This window comes from Sus scrofa, chromosome 8 (assembly GCF_000003025.6).
Source record: "Sus scrofa isolate TJ Tabasco breed Duroc chromosome 8, Sscrofa11.1, whole genome shotgun sequence".
NCBI classification, from domain to species: domain Eukaryota; kingdom Metazoa; phylum Chordata; class Mammalia; order Artiodactyla; family Suidae; genus Sus; species Sus scrofa.
Window position 1 is genome coordinate 92,021,188 of NC_010450.4, and position 20,778 is coordinate 92,041,965.

At 32.7% G+C, this 20,778-nt stretch overlaps 1 long non-coding RNA gene across 3 annotated transcripts in view; it reads left to right on the forward strand.

Annotated features, from left to right (window-relative positions):
• Window positions 1–20,778, forward strand: part of LOC110262158 — a 272,271-nt gene that overhangs the window by 50,270 nt on the left and 201,223 nt on the right. For all 3 annotated transcript variants that reach the window (XR_002346793.1, XR_002346791.1, XR_002346792.1), the window contains exon 2: window positions 2,236–2,301. This is a non-coding gene — a long non-coding RNA (uncharacterized LOC110262158). The remainder of the gene's footprint in view (window positions 1–2,235; window positions 2,302–20,778) is intronic.

Sequence of the window (20,778 nt, forward strand, 5' to 3'; positions counted from 1 at the left end):
ATAAATGTTTGTTGACAGAGGGATGGATAAAAAATGTGGTATATATACACAATGAAATATTACTCAGCCATAAAAATAGTGAAGTGATACCATTTGCAGCACCATGGATGGACCTAGAAATGATCATATTAAGTGAAGTAAGTCAGAGAAAACATATAAGCCCACTGATAGAAGACTCTTGTATCAATGATACAAATACTTACAAAACAGAAACATCCTCAATGATTTTGAAACCAAACTTATGTTTACCAAGGGGAAATTTGGAGTTGGTATAAATTAGGTGGTTGGGATTGATATATACACACTACTATGTGTGGCTGACAAGAACCTCCTAGTATAGCACAGGGAAATTTACTCAATACTGTGTAATAACCTATATGGGGAAAGAATCTGAAAAGGAATATATATATATATATATATATATATATATATATATATATATACACACACACACACACACACGCATATATGTATAACTTATTTACTTTGCTGAAAATAACACAATTTTGTAAGTCTACATATTCCAATAAAATTAAAAATAAAAAAATAGTACCTATCTTAGGGAATTGTTGGATAATTAAATTCCTTTAAAATAATTACAAACCCCTTAAAACATTGCCTGCTTTTTTCACTATCCTAAGATAATAGTAATTATTATTTCCTCCTTTTTTTGCCACCTCATGGAATATGGAGTCCTGGACCAGGGATCAAATCCAAGCTTCAGGTGTGACCTACACTATAGCTGCAGGACTGCTGGGTGCAGCAGTGCCAGATCCTTAACCCACTGTGCCAGGAATGATAGAGGGAGGGAAGAAGAGAGGGAAGGAAGGGAGGAAAAATGTAAAAAATACAACTGGAGTAGATAAGCATTATCACAGGTTGTTTTGAAGGCAGATTAATTTGGAAATATTTTGTTAAACACTGGTTTTTAAGGGTTTAACACATTCTTGTGCACAGATTTTAATTTTAATACGCAATTCTTAATATGTATATTATGCTTTATAAATTGCCCAAGAGATATAATTTGCAGCATCCCAAACATATTCAACCATATAACTCCTCTACCACCATCATTTATTTTTCTGAGAATATTTTATAGAACAAATACTCCAGAATGTATTTTTGGAAATGATGCAAGGTTTCCTGAAGACTCTTCTGATTCTAAAATATTCAGCATTGTTAATGGCTTCCATAAGAACATGATGAAGGTTTTATAATTGTTTATTGATCAGAAAAGAAACTCCTGCCTTAAAACAAAATGCATCTATTCTATTATTTGTCTTTAGAATGGCTCTGTGTGATAAGCTAGTTTCATCATATACAGAGAATGGAAGTAATTTAGAATTTTGAAAAGTATGCATGGTAAACCCCAAGAGGAAGTATTTAACTCAATAATTCTAGATTTCCAGTTAAAAGGAGCCTTTTGAATTAATATTCTATTTTTTATGCCCTACTTTTTTCTCGATATATACTTTTAACTTTAAAACTTTAGTTGTATAAGGTATGAGGGGTTACATACCTTCACTATGGGAATTTTCCTGATCTAATATAAAAAGTGATATTTTTATTTTTCAAAAGGCACTTATTAAAATAGGAAAACTCAATTTCTTTTTTTGATGATCTCATCTTAGAAGGTGAGGGAAAGAATGCCAATATCAGCCTAGGCACAGATAAATTCCAACCAAAGAATGTTTGTTATTATTTCAATTTGGGAATAAAAAATATATTAGATTACATTAATATTGGGGTGCCAGTGTATTTCAGTCATTACAGTTAGAATTAATTTTTTTCCAGGTAAAATTTTTGGTTACGAAAAACTTCGGCATTTTTGGATTACTTAACACTTTTAAGCATTGTGGAAATTTGAATAAAAGAGTTAGTTTACGCAGACATACAAGACACCCACATATGTCCATACTATCTGCTGCTCTGAGGAAATAAGCCAAAGAGTTCTATTTGGACTCCTGCCTAGGTAGTAGCATCTGGGGATATTAACCAGTGGGGGCAGTGCCTTAGTCTAACAAATAGAAGGCAGATGACACTGTAAGAGGGCTGAGCTCTAACCAGCAAAGAGAGCAGCTATGGGGTGCAGCACGTAAATTTTGCTGGCTAAAATCAATCTACCTCGGTCACTACACAGTCAGCTCCTAGATAATGGAGTTTTAGTAGCAGAAAATTTATATGCCAAAATATGACATTAACGTAATATTCTTAACATATCATTGTTTTCCACAGATCTCAGTTGTAAGGAACATTGCAGTCAAACTCTTTGGATCAAGAAATCAAAAATAAATGATGCAGGTGTGTGTTTATATTTCTTCCTTTTCCTTCTGCACTCAAGTGTAGACCAGAGTTTATTTTTAAGGTCTAGCACTGAGTGCTCAGTTCAGCCTATGTAGATGGGTTAAAGAATAGTGTGATAAACTGGTTCACCTATTGTGGATTCCTTTAGCCAATGAATGAACCTTCTAGAATAATTTATTTATTCAGTTAAAGAATCTGTCATTTCTGCCAAATAAGTTTATGCACCTTGTTTACTGTCAGTATTTCATGAGTGTTTGATTGTTTGCTTGATATTTATGATGGTATGTGCTTTTGTTTGAGCAACAAATTCCATGAAACTTTTCTGGTTAGCCCTCTGGGTCTGGTATTTCAATAGATTATATTTTATTCTATGCTCCTGGGAGCTGATATTTACAAGCTATGAGGCCTAGATAGAAATGATTTTTGTGGAAGAACCCTGAAATCCTGGTTCCCTTTTTAACACTTGTGGAAGGAATTCAATTTATAAAGATTCATTTGTTTCTTTTTAAGGAGACTAACTCTAAATGCTTTCAAATTAGTAAACTTTAAAAATGTACTTTTTAAATGTTTACATTTCAAGCTTAAATATGTAGAAAGAAATATAACATATATGCAAATATATAACATATTTTACAGTAATATAGAAAATTTATGTATTCACCCAATAATTTAAAAATTTCTTATTTTATGTCAATTTTATATGATCTATTTTTATGTATAAAATTCAAAGCATACTTTTTCTTGTTCTTCATTTATATTTACTGTCTTCACACAGGTTTCCATACTTTAAACAGAGGTGTAACTCAAATATAAGTTCTTTTTAGTCAACTTTTTTAAGGTAAAAATAGAAAAATTAATTTTAGGTTTGCCTTCAACTATTACTTCTTCATATTTTCCCTTGCTGGTTATATTGCTTAAGATAAATCATTATATTGAAAAGATCATGAAAAGTTTTTCAAATGAAAGTTAAATTAGTCTGAATTACACATACAAAGAAGATTCTATGGAAAGTCAGTTGTAAAATGATGGGTTGAGACTAATGACTAAAACTACAGTTAATGACATTTACCCCAGGGTTTTCATATAATATGAAAGCAATCTAGGGAAAACTGTTGCTATTCTAAATAGGAACCAACATATGGGGAGATTTGATCTGGGTTAAAAGGAAACATAAATTGAAAGAGAAGAGCTGAGGTAGAGGCAAGTTAGAGCATTCAGTATTTGATTTAATCCTATATTCAGTTCCATATGTTCACTTGAGAGGATCACAGAGAGCCAGGAATACAAAATACCGTTTTCCCCTAATCACTTAGGCATGGTTTTCAAAGCAGAAGCTATTTGCCTACCAATTTGAATCAGAACATTGGCATATATTTCTTTGGAAACCTCCATCACCCTCTAATAACTGAATATTTAGAAAATTACTTTGTTCTTGCTGGTATGGCCACTTGAAACTCTTCAATGCCAAAGAACTTACAGTATAACTAAATAATTCGAACTTACGTTAAACACTTAAAGCAAAAGGAGTATTGCTATCTACTGGAAAAAAATGTAAAGGGATTTGAAGCAATATTTTTAATATTCAGTGGGTATAAAAAATGGCTAAAAAGATGTTAATATAGATGAGTAGGCATGCATTTCCTTTCTTTTGACCATGATGATTTTAATTAAATATTTTCTATTATAAGAAAATCAACAAGGCAGCGCACATGTTGAGGGCTTATAAGAAACAAGGGAAGATTATATAGGAGATCAAGTATGGGAGAAATGAGAACTTTAATATATTTGCCTTAGTTCATTTGTCCATCGTTTTATAAAAGAATGTTAAAGAACTAATTTTGGGTGTGTTTTTTATGGAGACATTTTATTTACTAAAGAAGAATAAGAGGAATATCCAGATTTCCCAATAATACATATAATATTACAACATTTGGACAAAAACACTATTTTCCTTACAAACTGGCGTGATGCCCCATTTTTACTGCACTTCTCATTACTGAAGATTACTCAGTTCTTCTGTTGCTGTCTTAGCATTATGGTACACTCTACTAGAAAGTATCAAGTGGACATATGTGCTGGCAGCTGTGCTGGACACTATGGGAGGTCTAGACACAGAAAGCTTTCCTGCAGTCGTGAATTTTATAAATCAAGGTAAAGAGACAAGGCTGAAAAAACTGATTGAAAGAATACAGGCTGAAAATTAGGAAAAAAAAAATGAGTTGTTCTAACTCAGAGTACCCCTAAGCTTTCTTGGCGTTACTTAGTTTACCTTTAACTTATAAAATTATTTGGCTCAAACCATATAGTTTTAAGGTAATTTCTAGCTGTAGAATAAAATGATGACATATATTTTAAAATAAATAAACCATAAAAATAATATTCCCTGAATGCACAAAGATTTACATAGTAATTTACCTTGAGAGTGTCTTCTATGTGTCAAGCATTAAGTTAGATGTTTTCACTTACATTATCTCAGGAGCTATCCATAAGAACCTTAAGAGGTAGTATTTTAAAATCTTTCAAAATTTTTTAAAAATGCCTTTTGTGAGTTAAGTCTAAATGGATTATTTTTAAAGAAGGAAATAAAAGTTTCTAGCGAGATCTTTAAAGAGGTTATTTTGCTATACCGTTTACTTTCTACCTTAGACAGTATTAAACAGTTTTCAAATATTACCTGAAACTTCTGCTTATAACATTTCTTTTTTGTTCCAAGTGTCCCAAATATCTAGGTATTTATGACCCATGAGTGCTTTTCATAGCAAACTCCATCACAGCTGCTTGGGAATACTTAAAAGCAAGGAAGATGATCAGACTTCTTTTGTTACCTTGACTAAGGGACAAAGGACAGGCCATAGTGATAGATATTCAACAATTTTTTCAGTCCATTCAAGGCACTAAGGATTCTTATTTTCCCATCTTCCTTGTTGTTTAATAAAAATAAAATTTTAATCAAACACAATTATTGCACAAATTCTTATGAGTACTTCAATAACAATATGTTGGAAAGGAATGGAGTCATTGTACCTGACTTTAGAGACATTAAAATTTAATAGTTACACAGTTTTCCAAGAAACAGGATTGATTGTAACATGGAAAATATTTAAAAATCTGAAAATGTCAGAGGTATTTCATTTTTTGCATAGATAGGTATTAATATTCCTATACTCCACCCAAAGTAATTAAACTTATTCAATAATGCCGCTATGTCTGAAGTGACAAATTGGAATCAATGGAAACATATACCATGTAACTTTTCTCTTTTACTATGACAATGATGCCAAAGGGTAAGATTGTTATAAAGGAGAAGAATACATAAGAAAGGAATTTGGCATATATGTAGGCTTTTTATAAAATTTGTAAATAGTATAAAATGTGTGCATGTAGAAATTTAGACTGACCTACTTAAAAATTCTTTTGTTGTATTAAAAAAAAAACCTGAAAGCAAATTTCATATAATTTTAAAAATTCAAAAAATCTTTCTTTTTACTTGATACATTAAAAAAGGGTTGATAAAGTTCCAAAGTCTTAACGAAGGGAAAATATAAATGATAATTTTTGTTGATTTACTATAAGTGCTCATCTAGCGCAACTCAACAAGCCACAGAGATGTTAGGAGACAGAGTGCCTACCCTCTTATAGGGCAGATCCCTGGCTGCTGCTTCTCCTCTTTAGAATAGTAGCATCATTCAAATGAGAGAACTATGCCAGTATTTGATGGAAATTGGAATGAATATTTCATACACTTATAAATGAACTTTCAAAATCTAATTGCTAGAAAACATGTCTACTTAAATTTGATAGTGTAATTGGGTTACTTCAGCTGAAGTTATTGGATAAAGAAGTGTGTGTGTGTATCTATGATATTTAAGTGTCAAAATGCGAGCTGTATAATAAAGGTACATAAAACACTAATAGAGGGGATATTAGGCACTAAATATCTGCCATTGAGTTTGTGTGTGTTGTCATAAATTTATAGTGAAGGTTATACATCTAAAAAATTAGAATTGGTTAAAAAAAGTTCTTTAGAATTATTTCCCTAATATTTAAACTTCCTAAAGCAGAGAAGTTTTAAATGAATCATTTTTTGATTAATAGCAAAAGTTATTTCACTGTAAATTGGGAAACAAGATAGGTGGATAGGAATGTTTTATTTATTTAATTTAATAATCTCATTTAAGATGTTAAATAATATTTTGGTATTAGGCATTGAATTAAAATTTTTGATATTAAAAATGAATATTTCTCTTAATTACATTTTGTCAGAGGAAATGCTTTAGATAATGAAATGAATATATTTTAGAAATTTGCTTATAGAGATACCAGAGTAATTTATAGGAATTATTTATCATAATCAAAAAGTGCTTTAATGAAGATGTCAGCTCCTCCACTTCAGCCTAACAACTTCAAGAGCATATCAGTTTCAAAGCCTAGTTAGAAGCCTTTAAAATCTAATACTAAGAAAAATGGTTAGTTTAATAAACAATGTTCCAAAGAAGATGAGAGAATTTTAAAATGATCCCTTTATGTTCGTTCTTTTCTCTCCATAGATGGGCTCTTAGCTTACATCAAAGTAAGACTTAGTGGTTATACTAACACAGCTGGAAACTGATTAATATTTTGTTCTGCCCCTTCATCCTTGAAATTTTATTTTTAATTTTCTAATCTTCTTCCATTTGTAAAAGTTGGAGAGGAGAAGATACACATGGCTCTTTTGCGGCCAACCACTTTGATAAATACTATTGTAATTATTACCTGTGGCATAGGAATATGGCCTGGACATTCCACAAACATGTGGACCCTATTTAGAAAGAGGTCTGCTCTTCATCTATTGAAATAAAAGGTGATATTAAGGAATTAATGTGTGGTGAGTAAAAACCAGCTTTCATGTGGGGTAAATTCAAAGTTGTTTTTTCCTGCATGAAACCACTGTTTGATTTAGTATAGAACTGAATAAAGACTGGAATGATTGCTGTAGCAAAACATATTGCTAAAGCACTTTGTAAAATATAAATTTAACATTTCGTATATTTCTTTTTTTTATACTTTATGTTCCCATGACATCTTACTTCTCCCTTTAGAGATCTTTATGTTGGTGACTAACTTTATGTGGTTAGCCATTCTCTAAATTGCTGTTGACTGCATGTAGTAATTGTTAGTTATACCCAGTTTTTAAAAACAGAATTGTGTCATATTTTTAATTTTACACAGTTTATTTTTTCTATGTATTTGTTTCATTGTACTAGTTATTGTATAGTTAAATCATTATATGTGGAAATACATTTTTTCAAAAACATCAATAAATAGTGGTGGGTGACTTTTGTAGAAATTAATTAAATAAGATCATAGGTACATTTCTATTAGGTTATCATTCATATGGTAATTGTCAAACCTCATGGTGGAAAATTTTTAAGACACTGCATATTGGGAAAGTCAAAAGGTACTTTTACAAAAATTTCCTTATATGCGTATATGTGTGCACATGCATGTGTATTTCTTTTCCATATATGTCCTTCAAAGGCTTGTAAAACAGGAACCACTAGAGGCTACTTAAATATAATAGTGTCTTAAAGTATGACATCCTTTATGCATTCTAAATAAAACAACAAAATAGTAATATAAGTAAAGAAAGCATTATAAACTACAGCTTTTCAAATCTGAGAAAGCCTAAGAGAATTAATTAATTGAATAATATAAGAGAAACAATAAAGTGACCATATTTTCAAAGGGAATTACGACAGTAGAAAAAAAAATCGGTAAAATTTAACTTTAGTATCTGGAAAGCAGAATTAGGAAATGTTTTAAAGGTAAATAATTATGGCTAGAAATGAATATCAGGGGAAAAATCCATACAAGGATAATATACTACTTCACATAGAATCAGAGCTTCTCAAAAGATATAGTAATATTATTTTAGGAAGAAGATTTTTCCTCGAATCTGTTTGGCTAATCTAATTGAGGGGAAAATAACAAAGAAATAAATATTCAGTATGAAAATTGCGATAAACCATATGAAGTAAATCTATAGTAGAGGCTTGGATAGGAAATGCTAATGGTAGAGAAGACGACAGTTTAAAAATGTGTTAAAAATAGTCTCATTTATGTGGTAATATTTGAGCAAAGAACTTAAGAAAGGGTTCCCTCACCATATCTAGGGGAAAGTTTTAGTCAAAGGGAACAGCAAATATAAAGGTTCCTAGTAAGCACATGCTTGACTCAAGAAATACCTGCCAGAGCAGAGTGGTTGGAAGGAATGAAAGGCAGGAAATACTAAGACGTAAGAATAGAAAATGGATAGATGGAGGGCATTTTGAGAATCAGAAAAAAATCTTCTAGGGCATGGCAGTGTAGTGTGTGTATTGGGGGCTGAACTTTTTTTAATTTATTTATTTTTTATTTTTTATTGTTCTTTCCCCCAACACACTTTCTTTTTTCCCACTATACAGCTTGGAGACCCAGTTACACATACTTGTATACATTCTTTCTTCTCCCATTGTCATGCTGCATTGTAAATATCTAGACAATAATTCTGAGTGCTAAACAGCAGGATCTCATTGTTAATCCATTCCAAAAGCAATAGTTTGCATCCTAACCCCAAGCTCCCAGTCCCTCCCAGTCCCTCCCCTCCCCCCGGGCAACCACAAGTCTGTTCTCCAAGTCCATAATTTTCTTTTCTGTGGAACTTTTTTTATTCTTGTTTTCCTTATACAGGCACACCTGTGGCATATGGAAGTTCCCAGTCTAGGGATTGAATCAGAACTGCACGTGCTAGCCTGTGGCAGAGCCATGGCAGCAATGGATGCAAGTCACATCTGCAGTCTATATCGCAGCTTGAGGCAAAGCTGGTTCCTTAACCCACTGAGCGAGGCCAGGGATCAAACCTGCATCTTCACAAAGACAATATCAGGTCCTTAACCTGAGCCACAACAGGAATGCCAAGGCTAAACTCTTGAGTTAAAGGAGGGAAAGCCATGGAACAGTTTCAAGCAAATTCGTCTGATTCGACTTATTTTCAAAGGCTTATTTTGCCAGCCAAATTCAGCATTTAGGAGTATACAACAGCAATTCACATAACAAACAATGGCACCTTGGATTAGGATGTTAACAGTAAGGTAGTAAGAAGTAATTGGAGCATTTTTTCATGTGCTTGTTGGCCCATTTGTGTATCTTCTTGAAGAAATGTCTATTCTGGTCTTTTGCCCATTTTTCCGTTGGGTTGTTGGCTTTTTTGCTGTTGAGTTGTATAAGTTGTTTGGATATTTTAGAGATTAAGCCCTCCTCAGTTGCATCATTTGCAACTATTTTCATGGACTTGGAGAATAGACTTGTGATTGTCAAGGGGAAGGGGGAGGGAGTGGGATGGATGGGAGCTTGGGGTTAATAGACGCAGACTATTGCCTTTGGAATGGATGAGCAATGAGATCCTGCTGTGTAGCACCAGGAACTATGTCTACTCACTTATGATGGAGCATGATAATGTGATAAAAAAGAATGTATACATGTATGTGTAACTGGGTCACCGTGCTGTATAGTAGAAAATTGACAGAACACTGTCAACCAGCTATAATGTAAAAAAATTAAAATCATTATTAAAAAAAGTGATTGGATACTGTATAAGCAGCAGTATTAATATATCATTTGATATGGCATTTGGGAACAAGAACATAAAGGAAGAGAAGAGTGTTATATTGGGTCCTAAGAAGCTTAGAGAATAAGATTAATTTTTTACCAATTGAGCAGCTGAATGGAGAATTTAAAGTTTTTGCATGTGTTAAGTGTGAAATGTCTCTAAGAAGGAGGAACACATCAAGCAACCTTTTTGATATAACCTGGATTTCAAAGGTGAAGTCCAATTTGTGTTTAAAAATTATTGATATATGCGCTGGCAAGATACTAGAATTTTTTCGAACAGAGAGCTCTGTATTTTTCAAAATTCAGGGGGCACAGAGTGAAAGCAAAAGAGACTAAGAAAGAGCAACCAATGAGTTAGGAAGAGAAACCAAGTGAGCAAAGTGTTTTAAGGAGAAGACTCTCATCCCCTGTGTAAAAAGAAGTTAAGAAGTCCAGGAAGATAAGGGCAAAAGGTGAACATTTAACAGAATGGATGACACCAGTGCCCTTGACATGAACAGAAAGGGTGGAGTGGAAGGTAAGAACCAAGCTTGAATATACAGGATTCAAACCAGAATAACAAAAAGGAACAAGAGATATATTTAAGCAATTCTTTTAGAAGAGTTGTGTTGTAGAAAGGAGCAAATAAATGGAGTTGATAACTGGAGGATAGGTACAGTGAGGGGTGAACTTTTTAAAAATGCCAAATATTATAGCAGGTTTGATGCCAATGGAAGTAATCTAGTAGAGAGGAGAAAATGGACACAAGAGATAAAAGAGACAGATGAGGCAATTATTCAAGTGATGTTCTGAAAGGAGTAGATATGGTCATGAGCTCAGCTGGAGGATTTGGTACTAGACTGGAAGATAAATGTTCATCAAAAATAAAATAGTAAATTCATTAATTCAACATACCATACTTTCTTATTATCCGAGCTATTATTTTGTAAAATAATAAGAATATTAAAATTAATAAAATAGAGTTTTCATCCTGGGATTAAAGTCCTATGGTGGAGCTGGGAGTGAGCATAATCCAATTTTTAGTTTTAAAAAGCTTCAAAATGCAATGCTATCATGAAACAGAAAATATGTACATTCCAAGAGAATGAGTGAATACTGATAAGAGTAACTTTCAAGACTTCACAGAGAGTGGTGATTAGTATGAGCCCAGGTTTCAATGTCGACTAAATTAGAATGAAAGGTGAAGAAAAACTATCCTTTTTTTAAAATTTGTTAATCATATTTCATGTACAGTGTTCTGGCAGTTTCTGATTACAGTAAAGTGACCAGCCATACATTTATATACATTTTTTTCACATTATCCTCCGTCATGTTACATCACAAGTGATTAGACCTAGTTCCTCATTGCTTATCCATTACAAATGCAATAGTTTACATCTACTAACCCCAAACTCCCAGTCCATCCCACTCACTCCCCCTCCCCCTCAGCAGTCACAAGTCTGTTCTCTATGTCCATGAGTTTGTTTATTTTCTGTAAATAGGTTTATTTATGCCATGTATTAGATTCCACATACAAGTGATATCATATAGTATTTCTTTCTCCTTCTGACTCTCTTTGTTTAATATGAGAGTCTCTAGTTCTATCCATGTTGCTACAAATGGCATTATTTTGTTCTTTTAATGGCTGAGTGATATTCCATTGTGTGTACACCCTGTATCTTCTTAACCCATTCGTCTGTCATTGAACATTTAGGTTGTTTCCATGTTTTGACTATTATGAATAGTGCTGCAGTGAACATAGGGTCCATATATCTTTTTCAATGAAAGTTTTATCCAGATTTATTCCTGGGAGTGGGATTGGTGGATCATATGATAGTTCTATATTTAGTTTTCTGAGGTACTTCCATATGTTTTCCATAGTGGTGGTACAAATTTACAATTCCACCAACAGTGTAGGAGGGTTCCCTTTTCTCCACACCCTCTCCAGCATTTGTTATTTGACTTACTGCAGTTTTGAATTGCATTTTCCTGATAATTAGTGTTGCTCATCATTTTTTAATGTGCCTTTTGGCCATCCATATGCCTTCTTTGGAGAAATGTCTATTTAGGTCTTTTGACCATTTTTCAATTGGTTTGTTTATTTGCTGTTGAGTTGTACGTGTTGTTTGTATATTTTGGAGATTAAGTCCTTGTTGGTTGCATCATTTGCAACTATTTGCTTCCATCCCATAGGTTGTATTTTTTTTTTTTAGTGGTTTCCTTTTCTGTGCAAAACTTGTAAGTTTGATTATGTCCTATTTTGTTTTGTTTGTTTGTTTGTTTGTTTTACATCTATTGCCTTGCAAAACTGACCTAAGAAATCATTTGTATGGTTGTTGTCAGAGAATATTTTGGCTATGTTCTAGGACTTTTAGGGTGTCTCATCTTACTTTTAAGTCTTTAAGCCATTTTGAGTTGATATTTGTGCATGATGTGAGGGTGTGTGTTCATTGATTTTACATGCTTTTTCAGCACAAGACATAGTAAAGTTGCTACAGGTTTAATGGCTCTGTAAACAATGTGGGTGGTTTATGGTATATATACAGTCGGTGAGCAATGCAGGCCAATGGTGGTCACATTCGAGATTTTGTAGACCATGCTTAAAACTGATTTCATTCTGTAGTTTTAGGTTGAAATTTGTGGAAGGTTAAGAATGCCTGTCACATTTCTTAGTTGGATGACTAGCTAGGTGAAAATTAAATTACTAATATAGGGTTATCAGGAAAGAATGTTAGATTATAGGTACAAATTCAGATTGTGTATACTGTGTTTGGAGTGCTTGTGCAAATTCCTTCCTGTTGGACAGCATATATAGGTGGAGCTACCTAAAGGAAATTACAGATATGCATTTGGGACTGAGATCAGGTGTGTACATTGAGAGCAGGGGCTGAGGCTAGTTTTATAGTGCGAGAAACTTGTACAGTTTTAGAGGCCTCTTAAAAAATATAAATTGCATAATACAATGTTTGGTCCAGTGTCCATAAATAGGGCCTCTGTAAATGATAGTTTCTGAAGCTTAAGCTTTATTAACACCCTAATAAATCTATGTGGAGGAATGTATGGGTGGGGGGAAACAAACCTATGAACTTAGATAAAAATACTTAGATTTGAGGAAAGTGGGAGAAGATGAAAATACAAACATGTCAAGAGTAACCAGAGTAAATGAGCTCAAGAAAAACACCAGGAAAAGCAGTTAAAGAGGAAGTACAACAGTTCCAGTAAGAAGATGATTTCCATAGGAACAAAGTTATGAATGTCTGTAATGTATCAAATATTATAAGAGCCTTAAAGCTATAGATTTTTAATTGCAAGAAATTTCTTAGATATGTTTTTATTGTATATAAATAAGTTGTTGCAAGAAAATGAAATGAAAAAGTTACTGTTTTTAAATAAAAGTGAAAACCTGTTTGAAAGATGAATTTTATCTTGGAGCAAGACATTGGAAAATTTCTTAGGAAATGATGACAAAAAAATTAACATACTTAGAACAGATTGTCACCGTACCCTAACTTTATAGGTAAAAGTTGGGGTATTTTCATAGACTTGAACAGCAGAAAATTCAGCAATATTTTTTTCTTAAACCTTGACACAGATGAATATAAATAGGCTTCTAATGATAATTTGTTATTTTCAGTTGAATGCAGTAAAAATACTAGTACAACCTAAATGAAGCTTTTAAAGTACTACATTTGTAACACCTCATTATACTTAGAATAAAAATAACTGCTATCTTTTGAATATCCCAAAACCAGTGTCCAATAATTAAGATTATATAATCATAGAAAGGGATTTTTATTCTAATTTTTATTCTAGAATTTTATTTCTATTCCATATGTCAATTTACCTATCACCAATGGATACAGTAAAATGTTTTAGTACATAAAATGTAAAAACAAGTTTAAAATTGTTCTTACTCTAAACCCTTCAAGTTTATGCAGGTGTGTGTATGTGTGTGTGTGAACACAGACCCCCTTGCATGCATATGAATGTGTGTGTGTTTCTGCAAAAGATAAAAGGTTTTCTTGAAAATATTTGGGCAGCTGCACTCTTTTCAGCCTGCTTCCTTTTTCATGAATATAAAAGTAGCATTTAACTTATCATTGTACTCAAGGGCTTATTTTATAAGCAATAGAAAAGCAGCTGGGAAAATTATTTTGTTACTTTTAGCATGGGTAGGTAATTAAAATTTTCCAGATTAGAGATATTTGAGTGTTTTCTGTATTGCTGATGATAGTTCTTACTAATGATATTAGTGCAGTGATTTTCCAATTTCAAATGTTAAGTATTTTTGTGTGCTTAAGTAATTTTGTTGAGTCATATAGATAAATTAAGTATGAAATTGAAGCCATGAACATTTGCAGGAAATTTTATTCTTGTGTTCCAGCTGCTCAACACTTCTACAGTATTTTTCCCACTCCTTTGGATTTTTTTTTTTTTTTTTTGGCAAAAGTCTTTCATGGGAAGGTGTAAGGAGTGTAAGGATCACCAAGTGGTACCGTTCTCCTGTCACCATAGAAACAGGAAAGGGATAATATACCAAAAGGAATAAAGTCAGCAAGGTAATAGGTGAGAAACACAGCTGGATCATAGGAACTGATACTATGGTTGAAAAGAACACTGAGAAGTAAAATATCTCATTTCTTCTTGGTCAGGAAATACTTCATTTAAGTTTCTCATAAGAACAAAAAAAAGAAAAAGCGTTATTTTCTGGTAATTTCCAGAAAAGGAAATTCCACATTGCTCCCATAACTTGAATTATTTGTAACATTCTTAAAAATATTCTTGAACTGTCATTTGTTATGGTAATCCCCATTTTTTCTGCACGAAGAATTCAAGAGATGGAAATAGAATAAAACATACAGAAACTAGGGAGTGCCAATTGTGGCACAGTGGAAACGAATCTAATTAATATCCATGAGGATGTGGGTCCAATCCCTTCTGGCCTTGCTCAGTGGGTTGGGGATCCAGCAGCATTGTCATGAGCTGTGGTGTAGGTCCCGGATGCAGCTCGGATCCTATGTTGCTGTGGCTGTGGTGTAGGCCGGCACCTGTAGCTCGTTTGACCCCTAGCCTGGGAATTTCCATGTGCCTTGGGTATGGCCCTAAAAAGTAAAAACAAACAAACAAACAAAAAAACCTGTTTCCCCTATTTTGAATTGCCTAGTATTTTAGGACAATTCAATGTAAATAAATATGAATATAAAAAAAAAAAAAAACAGCTCTCACTTAAAGAAATAGTGCAAGAAGAAAAAAAAAAATCAAAATTCTCAGTAGATGAGTATGCTCCTGCTCTAACACACATATACATATATGGAGACACAAAGGAAAGGAAAACTAGATATTCATCCCATCTTGAATCAAAAATTATTTAACCAATGCCAAAGACAGGAAAGAACACCGCAGTCAGTGAAATGGATGAAAAAGACAAAATTGTCTCCAAAATAAGACCTGTATTGCATTATGTCCAATGGAGAAAAGAATTATGATTGAAATTACATTAAAAGATACAGGAAATAGAACTGAAGTCCAGTCCCCTTCCTGGCTCTCTAATAAGTCCTTTCCATTGTAGGAAATCAGCATTTCGTAAACTGGTTTCTACTTCTTGAAACTCTGCATTTTTATTTTTGCTTAAAAGATACCACACTTGGTTGGTTTTCCTCCGCCTCTGACTCCTATTTCTCCATCTCACTGTGATTTCTTCACTTCCCTCTCACCTGTAAACTCTTGGCTGCCACAGAGTTCAGTCCTTGGGCATCATATTCTATATGCACTCAATTCATTCACTGATTTCCTATAGTCTGTGGCTTTCAGTAATGTTTACTCACTGATGAATATCAGCCTGTAAACCCAATCTCAAAATTTCCCCTGAACTACACTCATTAAAAGCTTCTCTGAACAACACTTAAAATTTGTATATATCCTCCTGCCCCTAGAACTTTATATCCACTGTTATAATTTTTTATTTCTATGAAATTCATCATGATTTTACATTTACTTATTTCTTTATTGTCAGTCTTTTCTATAATGTAAGCTCTAAATCTCCAGAGCCTAGAGCTGTGTACATAATATGTACATTTTTAGAAATTTCTTTCCATGAGGTACTTTGGAAAATGTTTGTTATTAAAATATTCTGAGTTTATATTATGTTTTGATAAGGTGTGCACAATTATATGTTTGGCTAATCTTTGAAAGTTTAAATTTAAGATTGATTAGATTGTTTTCACATCTACTAAGTGGGAATGCTTTACTGTCCCCTTTAGATTACTAATTTTGAAAAGAATCATTTGGCTTACTTTTAGTTCATCATATTGCCTTCGTATATTGCCCACATGAGTCATTGATTTTTTATAAGTCGTTTTACATTCTACTGTTCATATGTTTAAAATGTCATATGTTTTTATTATTTATTTTTATTTTTGGCCTGCCTATGTCATGTGGAAGTCCTGAGACCAGGAATCAAACCCAAGCCATAACAGTGACAAAGCTGGGTCCACCAGGGAACTCCCATGTGTTTTTTTCACAAACTAACTTTACCTCCTGTGCAAAACATTATATTTGAAGTAAACACACGTAAACCTACCATATTACCATTTTTTTAAGGATGAAAGACATAAAATTAGCTTTCACAATTATTTCCATGTGCTTTATTTCATCATTCAATGAGAATTTTTATTTTCTTTGGTAAATTCATCAGGCGTTCCCTCTATATATTGTGTTATATTTCAAAGGTGTGTGTGTATGTGCGTGTGTGTTTATAACAGTAAAATTTCATCAAGTTTATTGGCTCACCATGAGTAAACAGATTGGAAAACTTTGTAGATTCTATCAGTGTTCTGCTCACATTATCTTAATTAGGCTTCAGTGTACAACAGACAGACTTCTGAATACCAACACTGAATTCTTTGCCCAAGGGCTTTCTCTAGCTACCAAAATCTGCCTTACTTGCCCACTTGGCTGTCCAGAAGTGACAGGAAACTACCTACTTTCATAATCAGCCCTCAAAAGATGATTGATGGAAATTGGTGTATAAAACCCCGAGCTTTTTCATACTTTGGTGAGGAGTAGAAAATTCAGTTATATATACATAGAATATGTATATGTGTGTGTGTGTGTGTGTGTGTGTATTCTACAATGATCTCATATTTATCCAAAAAATCAGGCACTATATATACATGTATATGATGATTCTGATTTTTGCACTTTTCTTAACTCACTTCCCCACTAGCTTACTGTGCTGTCTGGGATCACTTTAATACTAGTTTTGTGTGGCTGCTGTAACAAAGTATCACAGATTTAGTTCTTAAAACAACACAGACTTATTATTTTACTGTTCAGGAAGTCAGAAATCCGAAATCAATTTTGCTGGACTAAATTCAAGGTGTCAACAGGTCGATCCATATACAGACTCTAGGGAAAATTTGTTTCCTTGTCTTTTTCTGGTATCCAAAGGTCATCTTTTCATCCCTTGATTGGTGATATTCTAACTAACATTGCCCTAACTCCTTGATTTCATTTTCATAACTTCTACTGACTCCCACGTGGAAGGAACCTTGTGTTTGCATCTGACACACCCAGATGATCCAATATAATCTATTTATCCTGTAATACTTAATTTACTAATAACTGCTGGTCTCTTTTACCATGTAAGGTAACATAGTCACAGGTTCCAAGGATTAAGTTCAAGACATTTTGAGGAATTATTCAGTTTACCACACATCACAAATAACTTACACACACCTGAGACTTTGCTACACATTCTTCTTGATAACTACTTTTGGTCTAGAATGATCTATGGCATATTTTTCAGAAACATATCTAAATTTGGAAATTTAGAAATAATAGTATCTTCACTCTTCACTACATTTATGCTAAAATTCTTTGATTTTGTATAAGTGTGGTTGTAATTCTGATAATTTTGAGTAGAAAATGGACATGGAAAACCAGTTTTTCTTGTATTATTCTAGTATTTGGGAAATAGTGTTACAGATTACTGTCTTAACGTTTATTCTATCAAAACCTTAAAAGTCATTTTATCTCATTAAGCCTCATTAGATAACAGAATCCAAGCAAATCCTATAAGAAAAAATTTAAAAGAAAATAATAATTACAATATTAATTGGAATTAAAATATTAACAATAAAATCTAAAATTTATGAGGTAGTTCCTTTTGCAAGACAAAATGTTGGTGATTTGTATAAATTATATTATTCAATATTCTTAAAAATACTTCAAATTAACTGTTATATTACCTCCACTCTCCAAATGAGAAAATTGAAGTTAAAGAACTTTCCTAAGGTCATATGGCTTGCAAAAAAACATATACCTCAATATTAGATCACCCTAGGCAGGCTCTCTGCTAGCATATGTGGTGACTTAAAAAAAAAAAAAAAGAAGAAAAAATAGTTTAGAAAAAAAGAACACTCAGTCTGGCAGACTAATTGGAAAATGTGCCCCTGTTTCCTGGGAAAATTAATTAGTTAAAATGTCATTTCTTCCTCCAAAATGACAGTACATTCTGGGCTGGATTTTAGCCTCCTTGGACAGAGCACTTGTTGTGGACACAATCTGCGCAACTATTCACAGGAAAATAAATCTCTTAAAGTAATTAAGGAGTCTTCAACTTAATGTAACCAATGCTTCAGTTTTGCCTATCATGTCTACTGTTCAGATTAAGACACACACTGGCAGATAGACTCTGAGAAATACATTTGCCTGAGAGACTAACTTTCTGGGAGAAAAAATATCATCCATAGAGAAGAGAAACTGAATTGTAAAAATGCATACCCAAGTCACTGGTAACAAATATTTAGTGACCTGGGAAAAGGAAATTTATGCACTTATATTCTAGGTTATCCATCTTTTTATTTATTTAGTAGCTAATAATTGTAGGCCATTAATATTTAATCTTAGCTCTACCACTTAGTAATTGTTTGAACTTTTATATTTCCTTTACTTTTCTCAGTCTCAGTTTGCTCATCTATGAAATTAGAATAATAATCTACCTAACTGACAGTGTTTTTATGAAGATTAATTTATTATACCTGAAGCATAATAATCACCATACTAAAATTTTTATTTAATAAATAAAAAGTAAATGTTCCAGGTAATATGTAAGGGAATATATATACATATACACTTTCTAGTTACCTTGTCATTTAGAGAGAGAACATATCTCTAAAAGTGATTATAATTTATGTAAAAAGAGAGAAGTCAGGAGTAAGTACAATATAATGCGGTAGCATAAAGAAGAAAGCTCACCTAGAATTCACAAATAAGATATCTAAGACATGAAGAAAAATGTGTCAATTCAATAAAAATGTAAATGGAGAGTACTAGTTCATATGTTGTGGGAGATATATTCCATAAGAGGCAAGATTATGTGCTAAGGACGAGGGTTGATAGTGAGGAAATCTGTTACATCAAGGGAACTGCAAATAGTTCAGTGTGAGAGAAACACTGTGGGTGGAATATAGACAATTAAGAAAACCGAGGCTTGAAACTTAGGCAGAGAACAGATTCTAATCTAATTGGCTCTTTACATTATGCCAGTTGGAGAATATGGAGTCAGTAAAATAATTTAATCAAGAACGTAATGTAGTAAGATTTGGATGTTTAAGATAATTCTTTGTAGAATTGGAAAATGACTTATAGTGAGCAAAACCTAAAAATTACCCAGTCAGGAGATGATATGACGGAGAAAGATGTTAATAGTTAAGATTGGGGGAAAAAAGAATAGCGTCACAAGGTAATTAAAGATGCAGAATTGACAATTCTCACTGATTGAACATTAGAGTCAATAACTCATGATATGGCACACTATGATAGGAAACATGAAAGAACCAGAGATTTTCGGGAGAAGATAAATAATTAGTGTAATTTATTTTCAAGTGCCCATGGTACATTTATGTGGAAAATGTGGTCCTGTGCCTCAAAAGAGAGCTCTGAGCTGGAGATGTAAATCCAGAGGGGGTTGGCATCTGGCAAAAATTGAAGGTATAGTAAGGGATAAAATATCTAGGGATAAAGTGAAGGGTGATAATATGAGAGTGTCTAGGACATATTTTTGAAGAGCTCAAATAGTCTAGTATGGGAAACTTTCTCTGAACAATGTGTGAGTGTGGTAGAATGAAACTTAAGAGAATTCATGATTCAGAAGTCATGGAAAAAAAGTTTTCCAAGTAAGCTAGAGAAAGTTTAGTAAACTAGTGGTATTAGAGGTTTAAGGATTAAAAAAAAAAATGGAGTCAATAATTATTGATATTTCTCTAAATAATTTTGATTTTGGTGTATAGGAGAATGCTAGTAATACAGACAAAGTTAGGTGAAGGTTAAGGAAGGTTTTTTTTTTTTTTTTTTTTTTTTTTTTAATTTTCCCACTGTACAGCAAGGGGGTCAGTTATCCTTACATGTATATTTACATTACAATTACATTTTTCCCCCAGCCAGAGGAAGGTTATTTTTAAGATCACAAATATTCAATCTGTGAATGGCAATGTGAATGAGCACAAAGGGAGAAATAGAAACTACAGAATAAGACAGATACAAAATTTAATACAAGTTTTGATGCAGTCTCAATGGGAGATAAGGTAAAGAGAATTGCGAGCTAAAGTAGAGGGATAGATCTTATCACTCCATTTTTTGTGGTATCATGTATTTAGATATCATTGTGTCAGACTCTATTCCAGGCCTTTCAGATAAAAATATTAAAAAAAAAAACAGGAGTTTCATTCTCTTGATGAAAAGGGTAAGTTAATAAATAAAATTAGTAATAGAATAATAAACCAATAATAATATAATGAAACTGTTATAAGCAGCAAAATGTATGAAAAAAAAGCATATACAGGGATCATGAAAGCTAAGAATGGG